This window comes from Rutidosis leptorrhynchoides, chromosome 3 (genome assembly GCF_046630445.1).
Source record: "Rutidosis leptorrhynchoides isolate AG116_Rl617_1_P2 chromosome 3, CSIRO_AGI_Rlap_v1, whole genome shotgun sequence".
NCBI lineage: Eukaryota > Viridiplantae > Streptophyta > Magnoliopsida > Asterales > Asteraceae > Rutidosis > Rutidosis leptorrhynchoides.
This window is the reverse complement of record NC_092335.1, coordinates 204,176,279-204,182,191: the sequence shown is the minus strand read 5'-3', so window position 1 is coordinate 204,182,191 and position 5,913 is coordinate 204,176,279. Positions and strand designations below refer to the sequence as shown.

Here is a 5,913-nt window from a genome sequence, read left to right as displayed (position 1 = left end):
AAAAGTCGCTTTTGTAAAAATACGTTTTAATTATTCAAAAATATAAAAATAAAAACAAAAATATAAGTATTTTTTTTAGTATTTTTTTTTTAATATTTAAGTTTTATAAGTTTCTTTATCTTTATTTTAGTTTATAATAATATAAATTTTATTAAATATCTTTTATTTATAGAAAAAAAATAGAAAACAGAAAATAAAAAATAAAAAAAAAAAAAAAACGCGTAAAAATTTCAAACTGCTCCAGATCTGAAATTTGAAACCCCGCGACTCGCGGGGTTTGATGTTTTAAATACCGCAACTCGCGGAGCTTCTCTGACACGCGAACAGGAAGCCCTAATTCAGCATTAATTACGGTTTATTATTAATTATAATTATTATTTAAACCTAATTATTATTATTATTATTATTAGTTTTATTTTTATTTTTACTTTTTATTTAATTTATGTATTTAGTATTAATTAGTTTTATTAAATTGTAAAATTAGTAGTTTTATTAAATAAATAATATAAAAATAATATTTTTATAAAAATTGTACTTTTTACAACTTTTTGTATATTTTTATATTTTGTCCCTTTTTAATCGTTGTAGCATAACTTTTGTATTTTTAGCTCATATTTAATTTTAAACTTAGTTTTTGCTATAGTTATTTTTACTCCTAGATTTTTAGGCTTTGCCGTAGAATTCCTTAAGTGCTTTTTCTTTAGACTAAGATTTAGGTGCTTTAGAATTTTGCGACGCCTTTTTAAGTTTTAGTTTCTTTTTAAGTTATTTCCATTTGGGATTTAGTTTTTCCTTGTAAGCTTTAATATTTTTAGACCTTTTACTATGTATCAATTATCATTCCAATTAGTAATCTCAATTTGCGATTATAATTTTAAGTTAGTTGTAGTAATAAGGTTAGGTTAGTTAAGTATTTTTAAGTTTTTATAAGTTTCTTTTATTTTTCCGTCACCTTTTATTTTTCAACCATTTTTTCTTTTTCGACCTTTTTCGACGAACTCTTTTTCTTTCTTATTTCTCGCTATTCTAGTTTTAGGACATAGATTTTTATTCTACTTCTTATCTAAATTTCTTAAAATTACGAAAATTTATTTTGAGTGATTAAATTGATAGACATCAAAATTTTCTGGTTCGTAGTAATAGTTGGATTTGTACGTGGACCGGGTTATTGGAGCCAAACAGTACTCAATTATATTGAGACCAAACGAATCCTGCCCCTCTGCTGCATCTTTTGACTATTCGAAACGTGGGCAAAATCAGAAAAGTCTATTGATTGGATAACTTATTATAATTTTTCTTTCCTTTTAAAAACTAATAGGATATTCAGTGAATGCACCGAGCAAGACGTTCACCACCTTTTGTACGTTCACCACCTGTAACTAGATCAAGACATTTAGCAAATATTGTCGCCGTTGATTTTTCTTTAGAATCGTCATCTAGTCGAACAAGAACTCCAACTCAAATTTCCGATAATCCATCTTTTGAACCCGACTTCACAATTAAGAACCCGGAGCATATTCAAGGACAATTCCAAGATCTTGAACCACTAATTATTCCTCCTGAGCCACAAACCATTAAATCAGAATCCTCTAGTGATTCGTATTCAACAAATTCAATTATGGAAGTAACGGAACCTCTAAGTATGGAAGATCGAATGAGAGCCACACGCACGGGCCAAGGTCACGCCATTATTAAGCGAGAAGTTAATGCACCAGATTATGAAATCAAAGGACAAATTCTACACATGGTAACTAACCAATGCCAATTCAGTGGTGCACCGAATGAAGATCCTAACGAACACCTTCGTACGTTTAAAAGAATTTGTACACTATTCAAAATCCGAGAAGTGGAAGATGAGCAGATCTATCTCATGTTGTTTCCTTGGACTTTAAAAGGAGAAGCCAAAGATTGGTTAGAATCGTTACCTGAAGGGGCGATTGACACATGGGATGTCTTAGTTGAAAAATTTCTTCAAAGATTCTTTCCGGCATCTAAAGCCGTGAGACTTCAAGGAGAAATTGTTACGTTCACACAAAAGCCAAATGAAACATTATATGAGGCGTGGACAAGATTCGGAAGGATGTTGAGAGGATGTCCTCAACACGGTTTAGACACTTATCAAATAGTACAAATATTCTACCAAGGTGTCAACGTTGCTACACGAAAAGACATCGACATAACAGCTGGTGGTTCCATTATGAAGAAAACCGCAACTGAAGCTTACAAAATTATTGATAACACAGCCTCCCACTCGCATGAGTGGCACCAAGAAAAAGATATTTTTCGTTCATCTAAAGTGGCTAGAGCCGATTCTAGCCATGACTTTGATTCCGTTTCAGCAAAAATAGATGCTTTCGAAAGACGAATGGAAAAGATGAATAGAGATATTCACGCAATACGAATCAGTTGTGAGCTATGCGGTGGACCACACTTATTGAAAGATTGTCACATTGAACCAACATTGGAACAACGAGAGAATGTTTCCTATATGAACCAAAGGCCTGGAAATAATTATCAAAATAATTATCAACCGCCAAAGCTAAACTTCAATCGAAATCAAAACATTCTTTACAATCCAAAAGGACCCGAAAATAACTGGTATAACCAACAAGGTCCGAATAACCAACCAACTCAAAACAACACTTTCAATCAACAAAGACCTGGCTTATATAAACCACAACAACAAACCGAAGAGAAAAAGTCAAATATGGAAGACGTGGTATTCAAGCTAGTTGAATCTCAAACACAATTTATTGAAACTCAAACCCAAACGAACGAGAGATTTGATTAGTCATTAAGAACTCAACAAGCTTCCATTTTGAATCTAGAAAAACACGTAGGTACTCTTACTAGCATGATGAGTGAGAGGGAACAAGGAAAGCTACCGAGTAATACTGAAGTAAATCCTCGGAATGAGAATGTTAATATGGTTTCAACGAATTCTGAAAAACCAGCACCAGAAGATGGGAAGGTTTTAGATGAGAGTAACAATGAAGAAGTTACACCACCACCACCCGAGTATGTAAAGCCAGTGGTGGCACCATACAAACCACCCATCCCGTTTCCAAGAAAAGGAGTTGAGTATGAGCAAGTAATAAGTAATAAAGATTGTGATACTTCTGGAAAGAAGAAGAAGAAAAAGAATAAGAAAGTACAAGAAACAAAAGCCGTAGAAGTAAACCCGGTGAAGACAGTTCCACCAAAACCTCCACCTAGGGTAGGTGATCCGGGTGAATTTATTGTTCCCTGTCTACTTAGTGATTGTGTCATGTATGATGCACTAGCAGATTTAGGTGCAAGTGTAAGTGTTATGCCTCTTTCATTATATAAGAGATTAGGAGTAGGTAAGTTAAGTCCAACGGATATGAGTGTTCGACTCTTTGCTCAAACCATTAAGCACCCAGTTGGAATTGCTGACAACCTACCCGTTCAAGTAGGCAATTTAACCTTTCTAGTCGAATTTATTGTCATTGACATAGAAGAGGACCCAAACATTCCTCTAATTTTAGGTCGGCCATTCTTAGCGTCCACCAAGGCATTATTTGATGTAGGAAATGGAAGAATGACACTTAAAAGTGGTGACAAATCGATCACCTTTATGATTCGAAAGTCTAAATCTCCACCAGCCAAAACCGTTGAACCAGTAAAAACAATTGGTAAGAACCATGTGTTTTTACCAACTCCAGCGGTAATACTTAGCAATAATGAAACGCCTAAGTGTGGGGAAAATGAAGTAACACCTAATGATGACATGATAACAAAGAACCCCGTTGTTGATACGAAATTTAATGATCCCGTTATTAATAGTTCAATGAAGAAACTTATTAAACGGATTCGCGATGCTAGAACCAAGGGGAACTTTAAGTTATGTAACCGGTTAGTATCCAATCTATCACCTAAAGAAAAGGAGAAACTAGTTGAAATTGTGGAAATTACACAGGAATCCGACCAATGGCTTAAAGAAAAAGTCACGGATATGCAAGTTGATTATGGACCAAGAGAAATTAACGATGAAGTTAATCACAATTTTGACACCATGGCTACCTAAGTGTGGGGAGATTCAAATGTTCTAAAAAGAAAATGCTATCTAGAGTTAGTTGTTCTGTTCTCGTGTAGTTCTGAGAATGGAACCCGATTGGTCTTTCCCTAGCAGACCCTAAAGAACTAGTCTTCTCCCCCCATTCTGAATTTTTATTTTTTTTTAGGTTTTTACAAAATGAAGACTGCCTGTGAACTAAACCATGGTCTAATGCTACACGCTTTGATCACTAAACGTAATAATGACATATTACCGAGTGAAATAGTATCAGTAATTAGAGAAAGAATGGACGGAGTTAGAAAAGAATCCAGATGCGAAGATAATAAGTTACAATTTGGTAAAGGAAAATCAAAATCCGCAGCGAAAAGAAGAGCACGACACCTAGAAAGATGTCACAAATGCGGAAAATGGTCACATGGAGGTAAATGTTCAAATAATCAAACCTATTCAAATACCGAATTTGTTACTTTATGCAGAGACGGACCGTTCATATGTTTAGAAGAAAAGATATTGAATGCTCGAGGTTACGCCTATGTAGCCATGGAAAACCAATTAAACCGACTATCTTATGAATGGGATAGATCATATAACTAAGAAATCTATTTCACAGGTATGTCTGTACAGTTTTTATTTTTATTTTTATTTTTATTTTTAACCTTTTGATAATAAACGCTAATTTGTTCGCTAAAAAGTATTAAATTGGTATTGAATAAAATTAGGTTTGGCGACCGAAATTATTGATATCATTCAAAAATTTATTACATCACTGCGAAATTTAACGTTTATTCTTAAGGTATAAATATCTTTAAACAATCAACCCAAAATATTTCAAAAATTCGTCATGAGTTAAATTAGGTTTTGGAACCGAAATTACTTTACCGAAAAGAGGGGCGCATATTTTTGATAATATTTGATTGATTAAAGTGGGATAAAAAGACAAAAAGATTTTTAATTTTAATTTTACCATGTTTTTAAAATTAATATTTAAATCTTAAATTAATATTGTAAAATTTGTAAAAACAATATTTTTAAAATTATAAATATTTGAAAAATTAATATAAGTTTGGTATGAATTTATAAATTTTTAAATTAAGTTTGGTGTGAATTTTTAATTTTTAAAATATAAATTTTTAATTTTATGCATTTTAAATTTTAAGTTTGGTGTGAATTTTTAATATTAATTTTGAATTTTATATTTAAGTTGTGTGAATTTAAAAACAAAAATTTACTTTATCTCATTAAGTTAAGAATATGATTTTTAAAATTCATCGTAAGTTGAAGACTAGGTCTTTGAACCGAAATTGCTTTACCCGAGGGAGGGACGAGAACTTTTATTATCATTATTTTTAATCTTATTGAATTAAACTTTTGCTTTGGACTAAACTAAACTGTTTTACCCGATGAAAGAAAAGAAGAGATGGATCTACATGATGAATCAATTCCATCATTAAAAGGAAGTAAAGTCTTCCGAAAAAGAAACGCGCTTCTTGATTTAGGTCATGAAGTTGTCGTCCAGACCAGCTGTAGGTTGACGAAAAATCTAGAAAAGTCATCACTAAAATCAGCAGGAAATCCACGGACCTCAGCATTAAACAGGGTCGCCAAGTGGTCAGATTTATCCTAACCATGAGAAGGATTCATCTCGTACAATGGGGGGGCACCATGCAAATTAGCTTGATAAGACTAATGAATCAGATCCCCAGAAAGGATAATCTCCTTAAAGATCAAATATCAGCTTTTAAGACTGATATTACTCAATCCTAGAGATTGACCTTAAAAATTGAGAATTACAAACTCATGAAATTCAATGATATCTAAACTCGAGCTTGAACGAGAAAATATTTTGATCAAAATTATAAACCGATTTGTATTCT

The 5,913-nt window shown here is 32.5% G+C and overlaps 1 non-coding gene across 1 annotated transcript; it reads right to left on the bottom strand.

Moving 5' to 3' along the window:
• Positions 1 to 2,002: 2,002 nt before the first annotated feature.
• On the bottom strand, positions 2,003 to 2,109 carry LOC139903532 (small nucleolar RNA R71). Its single transcript, XR_011778346.1, has one exon. It is a non-coding gene; the product is annotated as a small nucleolar RNA R71 (small nucleolar RNA).
• Between the last annotated feature and the right edge of the window lie 3,804 nt (positions 2,110 to 5,913).